Source organism: Theropithecus gelada, chromosome 3, assembly GCF_003255815.1.
Source record: "Theropithecus gelada isolate Dixy chromosome 3, Tgel_1.0, whole genome shotgun sequence".
Taxonomy (NCBI): domain Eukaryota; kingdom Metazoa; phylum Chordata; class Mammalia; order Primates; family Cercopithecidae; genus Theropithecus; species Theropithecus gelada.
The window spans coordinates 26,543,340-26,558,678 of record NC_037670.1 but is presented as its reverse complement, the minus strand read 5'-3'; the positions used below and the strand labels follow the sequence as shown (position 1 = coordinate 26,558,678).

Below are 15,339 nucleotides of genomic sequence, written 5' to 3'. Positions count from 1 at the left end.
AAAAAAAAAAAAAAAAAAAAAAAAAAAAAAAAAAAAAAAAAAAAAAACAAAACAGAATGGGCCAATTCAGTCACAGTAACTGTTGCTCTCCATAGCAGAGCAACCCACAAAGACAGAACTGACTTTTTCCCATAATCAGGGGTGAAAAATATACAACTTGTTTCTGAACCAGAACCACAATTTCTGCAGTTTAAAATGTTTCACTGCTATTATGGCCCTGGTAGAAATTATGTAGTTTGTTTTCTTCTTTAAAAAAAAAAAAATTAAAAAAATTTCCTAAGACACTAAATCCTCAATCTGGAATGTAGATTCTGATCACAAAGCAGCTCAGTTAACCTAAAAAATAAAAAATTCCCACCGCCTGTCTCAGTAGAGCCTGAAAGGAGAGTAGTGTGGGGAACCCCAGCTTTGGTATGGAGAGTCACGGCCCCTTGAACCAGACAGAGACCGTTAGTAGCCATAGCTGGTGCTTCTTTCAGGATAAACTCGGATGTAGGAAGTTTCACCCTCATGAGAGCGGAATTTGGTGTCTTTACACAGGGCATATTCCATGACTTCTTTTCTGGGATACTCAACCATCCCCGCACATCAGCATAACAGACATCCGGGCTTCTCACATGTGATCCTTCAGGTCCTGCCAACTGCCTGATGGAGGAAGTCCATTTCTTCCATAAATAACATCCTGTGCATCTCAGGGGTCCTCGAAGCGCCCAAAGGCGAAGGGCACAAGACGGTGCCGGTTCTTGAGCTCGATCTCGCGGTTGCGGCTCTACTTGTAGCACAGGCCCTCCAGGTCCTCGCGCACGTCCGTCGGAAGGATCCCCACGTAGATGTGCCCGTAGATGCGCCCGTCGCCCTCTCAGCGGCGCTGTCCGCCCAGCCCGACACCCACCCGCACCGCCAGACGCCGCGGGCCTGCCGCAGCCCGCATCGGCCTGCATCGCTGCTGCCGCCGCCTCAGCACGGTTCCCCCCGCCAGCGTCTGTTTTTTTGGTGTAGTGGCGTGATCTTGGCTCCCTGCAACCTCCGCCTTCCGGGTTCAAGCGATTATCCTGCCTCAGGCTCCCAAGTAGCTGGCATTACAGGTGCGCCACCATGGCCGGCTATTTTTTTTTTTTTTTTTTTTTTTTTTTGAGACACAGTCTTGCTCTGTCACCCGGGCTGGATGCAGTGACGCGATCTCGGCTCACTGCAACCTCCGCCTCCTGCATTCAAGCGATTCTCCTGCCTCTGGCTCCTGAGTAACTGGGATTACAGTTATGTACAGCGATGTCTGCAAAGATAGGGATTTAACAGCACTCATATCTTCATATTCATAAAACAGTCCTACACACGTGATGTACGTCTAGATATTTCCTTTTGTCACAGGATATAGCACAGTAGTTAAGCATATAGTCTCCGCAGTGCCTGGGTTTGACTTAGCCATGTACTGGTCTGCACATACTTTGTGTCTCAGTTTCCTCATCTTTAAGGTAGGAATATCCATGGTAACTACCTCTTACGGTGGTAGCAACTAACCAGTTCTGCCACTCCTGTGATCTTTAAGCAGTTTTTATCACACACCCAGCAGTAAAAATTAAGTTTCTCTCCAGCCCCAATATCTATAAGCTATGTGTTACGTTAATTTACTTGGGTTCCAACATGTGTATTTTATAAAACAGAGGATGGGGATTTTAAAAGTATGAGGACTGGGGCCGGGCGCGGTGGCTCACACCTGTAATCCCAGCACTTTAGGAGGCCAAGGCAGACGGATCACGAGGTCAAGCTATGGAGACCATCCTGGCCAACATGGTGAAACTCCATCTCCACTAAAAAAAACCAAGAATTATCTGGGCGTGGTGGCACCGCACGTGCCTGTAGTCCCAGCTACTCAGGAGGCTGAGGCAGGAGAATCACTTGAACCTGGGAGATGGAGGTTGCAGTGAGCAGAGATCACACCACTGCACTCCAGCCTGGCAACAGGGCAAGATTCCGTCTCAAAAGAAAAAAAAGTATAAGGACAGGCCAGTCATGGTGGCTCATGCCTGTAATTCTAGCTTTGGGAGGCTGGGGCAGGAGGATTACTGGAGTCCAAGAGTTTAAGACCAGCCTGGGCAACATGGCAAAACCCTGTCTCTATAAAAAATACCAAAAAAATTAGCCAGGTGTGGTGGTGCAAGCCTGTAGTCTCAGCCACTTGGGAAGCTAAGGCAGGCGGATTGACTGAGCCCCGAAGGCAAAGGTTGCACTGAGCTGTAATCACCCCACTGCACTCCAGCCTGGGTGACAGAGCGAGGCTCTGTATCAAAAAACAGAAAAAATGAAGACAAACAAAATTACCAGTTTGTTCTTTTTAGTTTTTAGAGATAGAGTCTTGCTGTGTCACCCACGCTGGAGTAGAGTGGCATGATTATAGCTCACTGCAGCCTCGAACTCCTGGGCTCAAAGTGATCCTCCTGCCTCAGCCTCCTGAGTAGCTGGGACTACAGGTGCACACTACCATGCCCAGCCAACTTTTTGATTGTTAGTAGAGATAGGTGTATTAGTCCATTTTCACACTGCTATAAAGAACTACCTGAGCATGGGTTATTTATAAAGAAAAGAGGTTTAATCGACTCACAGTTCTCCATGGCTGGGGAAGCCACAGGAAACTTACAATTATGGCAGAAGGCAAAGGGGCATATATAGCAAGGCACATCTTACATGGCGGCAGGAGACAGAGTGAAGGGGGGAACTGTCACACACTTTAAACCATCAGATCTCATAAGAACTCACCATCATGAGAAGAGCATGGGGGAAACTGCCCCTTGATTCAATCACCTCCCACCAGGTCCCTCCCGCAACAGCAACACGTGGGGATTACAATTCTATATGAGATTTGGATGGGGACACAGAGCCAAACCATATCACAGGGGTTTCTCTATGTTGTCCAGGTCAGTCTCCTGGGCTCAAGCAATCCTCCTGCCTTGGCATCCCAAAGTGCCGAGGTTACAGGTGTGAGCCACCACAGATGGCCTGATATTTTTTTCTTAGCCCCCAACAATGAGCTTCTGCACCCTCTTTGGAGACAACTGCTGTAACTCAGTTTGTCCCAGAAGTAGGCCATATGTGGCCGTAGGACCAAAGAGTCGCTACACCAAGGGCAGGCAGTGTTTTGGAAGGGCTGGTGTTTGCCAAGGGTGGCTGTGGCAAACAATGAGAACAGACTGGGAATTCCCACTGAGCAGAGGGTTGAACACACGGAGCTTCAGGGAGTGCTGGTGTGGGCATAGCCCCTGTGTATGTGGGCAAGAAATGAGCCCTACCGTAGCAGCCAGGGTGTGCTCAGGGCTTCATGTGCATGATTTTATTACCACCCCTCAGAAAGTGGGGACCCTTGGCCCATTCTACAAAGCCAGCAGAACTGAGACGCAGAGAAGCAGGGTGAAGAATCGAAACCTAGGTCTCTCACTAGCGCTCTATGTTGTCAACCGCAGTGCTGAGAAAGTTAAACAGGAACCAGAGAGCTGGGGCTGTCTGGTCATGTGTGGAAGAGACAGTTTCTGAGACTGCCCCACCCAGTTACAACTTCCTGCTAAACCAGCTCCTGCCAGGCCCACAGCAGAGGAGATGGGAGATCATACACGGAAAGGAGGTTCCCCACTTACACGGCGTGATGAAGTGTGTTTTAAAGGAGAGCAAGCCTTACTTTCCAGTATTTGCACACAATGCCCAATTGAAAATTAGTAGAAGTAGCTGGAATCATGGAGATCATTGATGAAGACTGTAAAGTTTTAAACAACTGTCTTGGGGGGCAGATAGTCTTCTGTGCTATTGGTCTTAAATGCTCTGAGGTAAAAGAATGCAGCTGTCGGCAGGGCATGGTGGCTCACGCCTGTAATCCTAGCACTTTGGGAGGCCGAGGCAGGAGGATCACAAGGTCAGGAGTGCCAGACCAGCCTGGCCAGTATGACGAAACCCCGTCTCTACAAAAATTAGCCAGGTGTGGTGGTGTGTGCCTAAAATCCCAGCTACTCAGGAGGCTGAGGCAGGAGAATTGCTTGAACCTGGGAGGTGGAGGTTGCGGTGAGCCGAGATTGCACCACTGCACCCCAGCCTGGGCAACAGAGCAAGACTCCATCTCAAAAAAAAAAAAAAAGTTAACAATAGTAAAAGTTGTATGTATCTTTTACTACAGTGAAAAAAATTAAAAACAAAACACTGTGGGCTGAAAGTGGGGGCAGGGGAGAGAAGTGTGATTGTTCTGCAGCTGGAGAGAGCCGGGGCTCCGCCTTCTCCGAGGAGCAAGCGCCTGTCCCATCCTCAGAGGCGTTTTTCACCCCTAAGTCAACCAGAAGCAGATGAGAGGTAGCAAATTAAGCAGAAGCTTGCCCTTCAATGTTTTGGCTATAGAAATGGAAGTCACTTGACATTTTACCCTAAACTGATGTTATAATAATGACTTTTGGGAACACATGGCCCTTCTCTTTAGCCTCCTTCCTGGCGGCCACTTATCTGTCTCTTCTGCCTCCTTCAACCACTCAGCATTATCATCTCTTGCACTTCATAACATATGCCATTCCATCTGCTTGATATTATTTTATCCTCCTCCTCCACGTGGCAGAGTCCTAGTTAAGTCATTTGTTGGTTTATTTAACAAATAGATGGGAGCCAGTCTGAGATCTGGTTCTGAGAAGCTTCCTGCTCTCTTTCTGTACTTCCTCAGGTACAGGGAGGAACTTTGTCACAGGGTGGCCTTATGATTGCACCTAAAACCGTGGTTGCCCACTGCGGGCTGTGGGGCAGGAGTACTTTTTGAAACAAACAGGGTCTCTATCTTCAGTTCCTAGCAGTGTCTGGCATATATAGATGCCCGGTACGTGACTAAATAAACATGAAGATTGATGTATCTGCCCAAGGTGGTGCTAGAAGGAAGAGAGAAGGTACTAAACCAAATGTTTCATCAATTAATTTGTAGGACTAGACAGGTGGGGGGGCTCAGAGAACAGTGGGTTTTCTGCCCCAAACTTGGACATTTCATCATCTTAATAATCATCTCCCCAAGGCAGATGCTATTTCACTGATCACCCACCTTTTGCTCACGAGGATGCTCTACCTGGCATGCTTTTTTTTTTTTTTTTTTTTTTTGAGACAGGGTCTTGCTCTGTTGCCCAGGCTGGAGTGCAGCAGCGTGATCTCAGCTCACTGCAACCTCTGTCTCCCGGATTCAAGTGATTCTTGTGCCTCAGCCTCCTGAGTAGCTGAGACTACAGGCATGCACCAGCACGCCTGGCTAAATTTTGTATTTTTAGTAGAGACAGGGTTTCACCATGTTGCCCAGGCTGATCTCGAACTCCTGACCTCAAGTGATGTGCCCACCTCGGCCTCCCAAAGTGCTGGGATTACAGGCGTGAGCCACCATGACTGGTTCTTTTTTTTTTTCTTTTGAAACGAGGTCTCACTTTGGCTTTGTTGCCCAGGCTGAAGTGCAGTGTCGTGATCATGGCTCACTGCAGCCTCAACCTCCCAGGTTCAGCCTCCTGTGTAACTGGGACCACAGGTGTGTGCCACCATGCCCAGTTAATGTTTTTATTTTTATTTCATTTTATTTTTGAGATGGAATCTGGCTCTGTTACCCAGGCTGGAGTGCAGTGGCTCAATCTTGGCTCACAGCAACCTCCACCTCCTGGATTCAACAATTCTCCTGCCTCAGCTCCCAGAGTTGCTGGGATTACAGGCATCCGCCACCACGCCGAGCTTATTTTTGTATTTTTAGTAGAGACAAGATTTCACCATATTGGTCAGGCTGGTCTCAAATTCCTGACCTCAGGTGATCTGCCCGCCTCGGCCTCCCAGAGTGCTGGGATTACAGGTATGAGTCACTGCACCTGGCCTGTTTTTTATTTTTTGAAGAGACTGGATCTCCCTATATTGCCCAGGCTGGTCTCAAATTCCTGGGCTCAAGCAATTCTCCCACCTCAATTTCCTAAAGTGCTGGAATTACAGGTGTGAGCCACCACACCGAGCTCCCTGACATGCTTTTTACCTCTTCCCTGCTGGTTCCAGCACTACCCAGCTTCGGTCCAACCCCACTAAAGCATCTCAGTGAAGACCGCCCATGCTGTCTTTACTAGGCTTGTCCATAATTCTCACTGGACCCTTTGACAAGCAAACAGAACTCGGTGAACAGCTGCACTTCTGGCAGCTCTTTGTGTTATATGAATGGTACTGTGTTAAATAAGAAGTACTCAATCAAATATTGTTCCATGTTTCTCCTCGTATTATGTTTTGTTTGTTTCCATCTTATCCAAGATAACAATCTAAATTTCGTGGCTGGATGTGGTGGCTCACGCCTGTAATCCCTGTACTTTGGGAGAGATCACTTGAGGTCAGGAGTTCGAGACCAGCCTGGCCTACATGGTGAAACCCTGTCTCTACAAAAAATACAAAAATTAACCGGATGCAGTGATGCATGCCTGTAATCCTAGCTACTTGGGAGGCTGAGGCAGGAGAATCGCTTTAACCCAGCGGGGCAGAGGCTGCAATGAGCCCAGGTTGCACTACTGCATTTCAGTCTGGGTGAAAGAATGAGACTCTGTCTCAAAAGAATAAATAAATAATAAATAAAATAAATAAATTGTGTCAGGAAACAGATAAGTTGTTTAATGTTTTGGGAGGGGTAGTTCTTGTGGCCAGCTGAAGACGATGATTGGCCTAATAGCAACCGATGAGGTTAATACTGTTTGAAATGCTTGTTCCCCGGTGCCATAAAGAACTAGCACTTGAACATAAATTTAATTTACTCAGCAATGCCATTTTTACTTCCTGCAGAAAGGGTACAGTCACCAGCAGTTTTGCCACACGAGTACACGGAACAAAGGAGACAGGGTCATTTATACTGCTGTGTCCGGTTTCCATTGGCTGAAACGGGACCTCACATTCTGTATTTGTCCCGATTGGCTAGCAACTTAGAACTTTTTAAAAGAGGCAAAGGTAGAGGAGAACAAAGGAAAGAGGAAGGCCAGGCACGATGGCTCACGCCTGTAATCCCTGAACTTTGGGAGGCTGAGGTGGGCAGATCACGAGGTCAGGAGATTGAGACCATCCTGGCTAACATGGGGAAACCCCGTCTCTACTAAAAATACAAAAAAAATTAGCCAGGCCGGGTGGCGGGCGCCTGTAATCCCAGCTACTCAGGAAGCTCAGGCAGGAGAATGGCGGGAACCCAGGAGGCGGAGCTTGCAGTGAGCTGAGTTGGCGCCACTGCACTCCAGCCTGGATGACAGTGCAAGAAAAGAAAGGAGGAAGTAACTTGTGGAATGCTGAGAAAGGTAAAAACACCTTCAAATAAGGAAGAGGAGCAGGCTATGACCTAATGCTTGCTTGGACCAGTATAAGCATGCCCAGGCAAATATTTAGGCTAATTTGTGGGAGCGAAGAACATAAAGTACATTGATTATCGCGGCTAGCAGATGTTTGAGAATGTTAGCACAGGTCTTTGAATACATTTTGCTTCTAAGAGAAGTTACTATTTATTCCTAATTAAATGGGGAGGAAAGTCTTTGAAGAGGAACCTCTACTTTACTTTTTACAATTTGTACACATGAAGCTAGGCAGGCACCATGACACACCTGTAGTCCCAGTTAGTCAGGAGGTTGAAGCAGGAAGATTGATTGAGACCAGGAGTTTGAGACAAGCCTTGGCAATGTAGCAAGACCACATCTGTACAAAAAATCAGAAAATCAGCTGGGCATGGCGGCACAAACCTGTAGTCCCAGCTACTCAGGAGGCTGAGGCAGAAAGATAACTTGAGCCCAGGAGTTCAAGGCTGAGGTGACTTATGATCGAGCCACTGCACTCCAGCCTGGGCAACAGAGCGAAACTCCGTGTCAAAAAAAAAAAAAAAAGTAGTACTGGCCAGGTGCAGTGGCTCACGCCTGTAATCCCAGCGCTTGGGAGGCTGAGGCAGGTGGATCACAAGTCAGTCAGGAGTTCAAGACCAGCCTGGCCATCATGGTGAAACCCCATATATACTAAAAATACAAAAATTAGCCAGACATGGTGGCATGTCCTTGTAATCGCAGCTACTCAGGAGGCTGAGGCAGGAGAATCTCTGAACCCAGGGGGTCGGAAGTTGCAGTGAGCTGAGATCGTGCCCCTGTACTCCAACCTAGGTGACAGAGGGAGACCCTGTTTCAAAATAAATCAATAAATAAAATATAAAGTAGTACTGATAGTAACATAAGTTTGGAGACAAACTCTGTGTTCTCCAGTAGGAGACTGGCTAAATAAATTGTGATACATCAATTTAATGGAATATTATGAAGCTGCAAAATACTGTGAGGAAACTTCTTTTTTTTTTTTTTTCTGAGACGGAGCCTCACTCTGGAGACTGGAGAGCAGTGGCGCGATCTTGGCTCACTGCAACCTCTGCCTCCCAGGTTCAAGCAATTCTCCTGCCTCAGCCTCCTGAGTAGCTAGGGTTATAGGCGTGCGCCACCACGCCCGGGTAGTTTTTGTATTTTTAGTAGAGACGGGGTTTCACCATGTTGGCCAGGCGGGTCTTGAGCTCCTGACCTCTGGTGATCCACCTGCCAAAGTGCTGGGATTACAGGCATGAGCACCGGCCAGAGGAACTTCTTAATAGCCTTGTCTTTTGGCACACATGGGGCACAGTTTGTGCAGCGAATTGGCTGCATGTGGCCGCTGCCCCTTTTGGTAGGACCATTATTCGTTTCCTTTGTATCTTTAGTAGAGGCTGGGTTTCACTATTTTGGCCAGCCTAGTCTGAAACTCCTGACCTCAAGTGATCTGCCGCCTCAGACTCCCAAAGTCCTTATCTTTGTCATCTTGGAGGCGAGGACCCAAGAGAGCAAATAGGGATTTGTTTGTTTTTTGTTTGTTTGTTTTTTTATGTTGTTTTGTTTTGGGTTTTTGTTTTTGTTTTTGTTTTGAGACAGGGTCTCACCCTATTGCCCAGACTGGAGTGCAGTGGCAGGATCAAGGCTCACTGGAGCCTCAACCTCTCTGGCTTAATCGATCCTCCCACCTCAACCTCCCAAGTAGCTGGGACCCCAGGCGTGCACCACCACACCCAGCTGATTTTTAAAAATATTTTGTAGAGACAGGGTTTCACTATGTTGCCCAGGCTGCTCTCAAACTCCGGGAATCAAGTGATCCTCCCACCTCAGCCTCCCAAAGTGGCAGGATTACAGGATTACAGGCATGAGCCACCACATCTGGAGTAGTTTTTATAATTTAAAAAAATCCTGGCCGGGCATAGTGGCTCACGCCTGTAATCCCAGCACTTTGGGAGGCTGAGGTGGGTGGATCACGAGGTCAGGAGATTGAGACCTTCCTGGCTAACACGGTGAAACCCTGACTCTACTAAAAATACAAAAAAAATTAGCCGGGCGTCGTGGCGGGCACCTGTAGTCCCAGCTACTCGGGAGGCTGAGGCAGGAGCATGGCCCGAACCCAGGAGGCAGGAGCTTGCAGTGAGCCAAGTTCTTGCCACTGCACTCCAGCCTGGGCAACAGAGCGAGACTCAGTCTCAAAAAAAAAAAATCATTTTATACCAACCTCTTGTAAGTTTAACCTCTACTTGATTGCCATCTGCTTCTCTTATATAAGTAAAACTTGGGAATGTAGAATTAATTTCACAGTATGTTATTATTGTGTTAAAAAAAAGTGGGGAAGTGGGACGGGCAAGAATTTGTATGTATAGGTATGTATTTACTTAGACATGAATAGACTATTTTCTATTCCTATTGCTGCTGTAACAGATTACTGCAAATTTAGTGGCTTAAGACCACAGAATTCCGGGCTCGGTGTCTCATACCTGTAATCCCAACACTTTGGGAGACTGAGACAGGTGAATCACAAGGTCAGGAGTTCAAGACCAGCCTGACCAACATGGTGAAATCCTGTATCTACTAAAAATACAAAAAATTAGCTGGGCATAGTGGCAGGTGCCTGTAATCCCAGCTACTTGGGAGGCTGAGGCAGGAGAATTGCTTGGACCCGGGAGGCGGAGGTTGTAGTGAGCCGAGATCATGCCACTGTACTCTACACTGTACTCATGCCACTGTACTCTGACAGAGTGAGACTCTGTTTCAAAAAACAAAAAAACAAAAACAAAAACAAAACAAAGAAAACAAGACTACAGAAATGTATTCTCTTCCAGTCCTGGAGGCCAGACGTCCAAAACGAGTTTCACTAGGCTGAAACCAAGGTGTCCACAGGGTCTCGATCCCTCTGGAGGCCCTAAGGGCTCTAGGATGCAGTCTCTTGCCTTTCTAGCTTTCAGAGCTGCATCACCTACATTCCTTGGGTCAAGGCCCCTTCTCCATTTTGAAAGCTAGAAGCACAGCATCTTCTTGTCTCTCTCTGCTTCAGCAGTCAAATAATCTTCTGTTGGCTCATGCCTGTAATCCCAGCATTTTGGTAGGCTGAGGCAGGCAGATCACCTGAGGTCAGGAGTTTGAGACCAGCCTGGCCAACATGGTGAAACCCCGTTTGTACTAAAATTACAAAAAATTAGCTGGGCATGGTGGTTTGTGCTAGTAGTCCCAATTACTCGGGAGGCTGAGGCAGGAGAATCGCTTGAACCTGGGAGGCAGAGGTTGCAGTGAACTGAGATCATGCCATTGCATTCCAACCTGGGTGACAGAGTGAGATTTCATCTGAAAAATAAAAAATAAAAATTAGCTGGGTGTTGTGGCACATGCCTATAATCCCAGTACTTTGTGAGGCCGAGACAGGCGGATCACGAAGTCAGGAGATCGAGACCATCCTGGCTAACACGGTGAAATCCCGTCTCTACTAAAAATACAAAAAAATTAGCCAGGCATGGTGGCGGGCGCCTGTAGTCCCAGCTACTCAGGAGGCTGAGGCAGGAGAATGGCGTGAACCCAGGGGCAGAGCTTGAGATCTTGCCACTGCACTCCAGCCTGGGCGACAGAGCAAGACTCCATCTCAAAAAACAAAAACAAAAACAAGACTCTAGCACCTTTTAAAGGTCTGAATAGGAAACATTTGTCATCTTTGTCTCTAAGGGCAGCCAGTATAAAGACTTCGAAAGAACCTTGGTCTCCACAATCTTTTTTTCTTTTTTTTTCTTTTTTTTTTTTTTGAGATGGAGCCTCTCTCTGTTGACCAGGCTGGAGTGCAAGTAGGGTGATCTCGGCTCACTGCAATCTCCACCTACTGGGTTCAAGTGATTCTCTTGCCTCAGCCTCCTGAGTAGCTGGGATTATAGGTGCCCACCACTATGCCTGGCTTTTTTTTTTTTTTTTTTTTTTTTTTGGTAATAGTAGAGGTGGGGTTTCACCAAGTTGGCCAGGCTGGTCTCGAACTCTTGACCTCAAATGATCCACCCACCTTAACCTCCCAAAGTGCTGGGATTACAGGCGTGAGCCCCCATACCCAGTCTCCACAATCTTTTATCTTAACCTGAACATTTCCTTTCTGTTGATCCCAGGTCTTTAGACAAACTCAACCAACTGTCAACCAGAAAATGTTTAAATTTACCTATAGCCTCCAACCCGGCCCACCACCCCGCCCCCCAACTTAGAGTTATCCTGACTTTCTGGACCAAACCAATGTATTTCTTTTTTTTTTTTTTTGAGATAGAGTTTCGCTTTTGTTGGGATCTTGGTTCACTGAAACCTCTGCCTCCTGGGTTCAAGAGATTCTCCAGCCTCAGCCTCCCGAGTTTGCCCAGCTAATTTTTGTATTTTTAGTAGAGATGGGGTTTTACTATATTGGCCAGGCTGGTCTCAAACTCCTGACCTCAGGTGTTCTACCCACCTCGGCCTCCCAAAGTGCTAGGATTATAGGCGTGAGCCACCGCACCCGGCTGACCAATGTATTTCTCAAATGTATTTGATTGATTTATCATGCCTTCCTAAAATGTGCCCCAACCACCTTGGGCGGATGTTCTCAGGACCAGCATGGGCCATGATCACTTGCATTAGGCTCAGAATAAATCTCTTCACATATTTTACACAGTTTGATTCTTTTCGTAGACAGTTGAAAATTTGGAGACTGGGTTTTTGTTTTGTTTTGTTTTGTTTTTGAGACAGAGCCTCGCACTATCATCTGGGCTGGAGTGCAGTGGCGTGATCTTGGCTCACTGCAACCTCTCCCTAGAGACTGGGGTTTTTTAAGGATAATTTGGTGGATGGGGGCCAGGAAGTGGGGAGTGCTGATTAGTCAGGTTGAAGATGAAATATAGGGGGTCGAAGCTGTCCTCTCGTGCAGAGTCAGCTCCTGGGTGGAGACCACAAGACCAAATGAGCCAATTTATCTTTTTTGTTTTGTTTTTCTTTTCTTTTCTTTTTTTTTTTTTTGAGACGGAGTCCCATTCTGTCGCCCAGGCTGGAGTACAGTGGCGTGATCTCAGCTCACTGCAACCTCCGTCTCCCAGGCGATGCTCCTGCCTCAGCATCTCCAGTAGCTGGGGTTACAGCCCGGCCAAAAGGTACTAGAGTCTTAATCTTTTCAAGATTGGAAGGGTGGGGAAGAAAGAGATCCAGCTATGTTAATAGAGATTCTTTACAGATGCAAATTTCCCTGCACAAAGGATGGCTTTGCAGGGCCATTGCAAAATATGACAAAGAAACATGTTTTGGGTTAAAATTTTTCTTGTCACCTAATGTTATGCCAGAGTTAGTTTGGAAAGTAAGTCACAATATATAGGGTTAAATAAAACCCGTCTGATGAGAATTTATGGTTTGTAGGGCATGAATCCCCAGATCCCTTAGATAGGAATCATCAAGATAAGAAAAACATTAGAGTTTAAACTAGGTGCGGTGGCTCACGCCTGTCATCCCAACACTTTGGGAGGCCAACGCCGGCAGATCACCTGAGGTCAGGAGTTCCAAGACCAGCCTGGCCAACATGGCAAAACCGAATCTCTACTAAAGATACAAAAATCAGCTGGGCGTGGTGGAGTGTGCCTGTAATCCCAGCTGCTCAGGAAGCTGAGGCAGGAGAATCACTTGAACCTGGGAGGCAGAGTTTGCAGTGAGCTGCACTCCAGCCTGGGAAACAGAGCGAGACTCCCTCTCAAAAAAAAGAAAAAGAAAAAAAAAAAATTCAGAGCTTAGTCCTCACAACTTTTGGGGAGACTGATTTGAGTAATAATAAAACTCCATTCAGCCGGCTCTGTGTGAATTAAACCCTTTTTCTTTTTTTTTTTTTTTTTTTTTTTTTTTTTGTTTTGAGATGGAGTCTCGCTCTATCACCCAGGCTGGAGTGCAGTGGCCGGACCTCAGCTCACTGCAAGCTCCGCCTCCCGGGTTTACGCCATTCTCCTGCCTCAGCCTCCCGAGTAGCTGGGACTACAGGCGCCCGCCACCTCGCCCGGCTAGTTTTTTGTATTTTTTAGTAGAGACGGGGTTTCACCGTGTTAGCCAGCATGGTCTCGATCTCCTGACCTCGTGATCCGCCCGTCTCGGCCTCCCAAAGTGCTGGGATTACAGGCTTGAGCCACCGCGCCCGGCCTAAACCCTTTTTCTATTGCAGTCCCTCTGTCTTGATAAATCGGCTCTATCCAGGCAGTTGGCAAAATAAACCCGTTGGGCAGTTACAATTCCCTTTTGCCATATATGTTTACATTCACAGGTTCCAGAGATCAGGATGTGGCTATCTTTGGCTATTCTGCCTATTAAATAAAATCTATGGGGTGGGCGAGGTGGCTCGTGCCTGTAATGACAGCACTTCGGAGACTGAGGTGGGAAGATCACCTGAGGTCAGGATTTCAAGACCAGCATGGCTAACATGGCAAAACCCCATCTCTACTAAAACTACAAAAATTAGCCGGGTGTGGTGGTACGCATCTGTAGTCCCAGCTACTCAGGAGGCTGAGGTAGGAGAATCCTTTGAACCCAGGTGGTGGAGGTTGCAGTGGACCAAGATTGCGCCACTGCACTCCAGCCTGAGCAGCAGAACAAGACTCCATCTCAAAAAAATAAACAAATAAATAAAAATAAATAAGTAAATAAATAAAATATATGGGGAGACATTTATTTGGACACAACACTGGCAATAGACCCAACAGACTAAAACAAAATGGAGTCACTCATGCCAAAGTTGCACGTCACCAAACAAAACTAAGTTGTTAATTTGACGCAAATGGGCCAGTGTCAGCCAGCGTAATAAGGAAGTCCACTGTTTTCCCTTACAAGGAAGGTAACCTGAAGTAACCAGATATTAACCAATCTGCTTTTTGTATTTGCTGTTTTCTTGTTCTTGCTCAAGTTACCTTCCAAACCCAACTGTTCTGCCCAACAGAGCACCTGTGTTTTTAGATGAGATGCTCCCCATTCATGACTCACAAAAATAGCCAATTCTATCATTAAACTAAATTTGTTGAAATGTGGTCATTTGAGAAACCTAACAAAACTGTCTGTTCAAATTGGCTCTCAATCTGTTTGACACAGTGTGATGGTCTTTAATAGTGTCTTTGCGATCTGTTGTGACAAGAGTTTCCAGGATTCTCTTAGCAGACTTGGAATCAGTCATCTTAGATGTCTTGTTCTTTTTTTCTTCCTGGGAAAAACAAACAAATAAACAGTAGGAAAATGGTATTTTGAGATTACAATCCTAATTCTTTTTATTTAGTTAGTTATTTTTTGAGACAGAGTCTCGCTCTGTTGCCCAGGCTGGAGTGCAGTGGTGCAATCTCAGCTCACTGCAACCTCCACCTCCCAGGTTCAAGCAATTCTCCTGGCTCAGCCTCCCAAGTAGCTGGGATTACAGGCACCCACCACCATGCCCAACTAATTTTTTGTATTTTTAGGAGGGACAGTGTTTCGCCATGTTGGCCAGTGTGGTCTCGAACTCCTGACCTCAGGAGATCCCCCCGCTAGGATCTCCCAAAGTGCTGGGATTACAGGTGTGAGCCACCACGCCCCGCCTACAATCCTAATTCTATATGTGCTCATTGCTGCTAGGTTGGTCATTGTTTCTAGGCCTTTTCAGGGAAGAACTAACAGCTAGAAAACAGACTTTTTTTTTTTTTTCTCGAGACAGTCTCCCTTTTTTACCCAGGCTGGAGTGTACTCGCACAATCAGGGCTCACTGCAGTGTTGCCCTCCTGGGCTCAATCAGTCTTCCCACCTCAGCCTCCCAAGTAGCTGGGACCACAGGTGCACACAACCACACCCAGCTAATTTTTTTTTATTTTTGTTGAGACAAGGTCTTGCTACGTTGCCCAGGCTGGTCTCAATCTCCTAGCCTCAAGCAATCCACCTGCCTCAGCCTCTTAAAGTGCTGGAGGGGACCCGGTGGCTCATGCCTGTAATCCCAGCACTTGAGGAGCTTGAGGGCAGTGGGTCGCTTTGAGCCTGGAAGTTTGAGACCAGCCTAGGCGAC

The 15,339-nt window shown here is 47.0% G+C and overlaps 1 pseudogene; it reads right to left on the bottom strand.

The window, feature by feature from the left end:
* Positions 1–366: 366 nt before the first annotated feature.
* Positions 367–8,657, bottom strand: LOC112621566 (annotated as a pseudogene).
* Between the last annotated feature and the right edge of the window lie 6,682 nt (positions 8,658–15,339).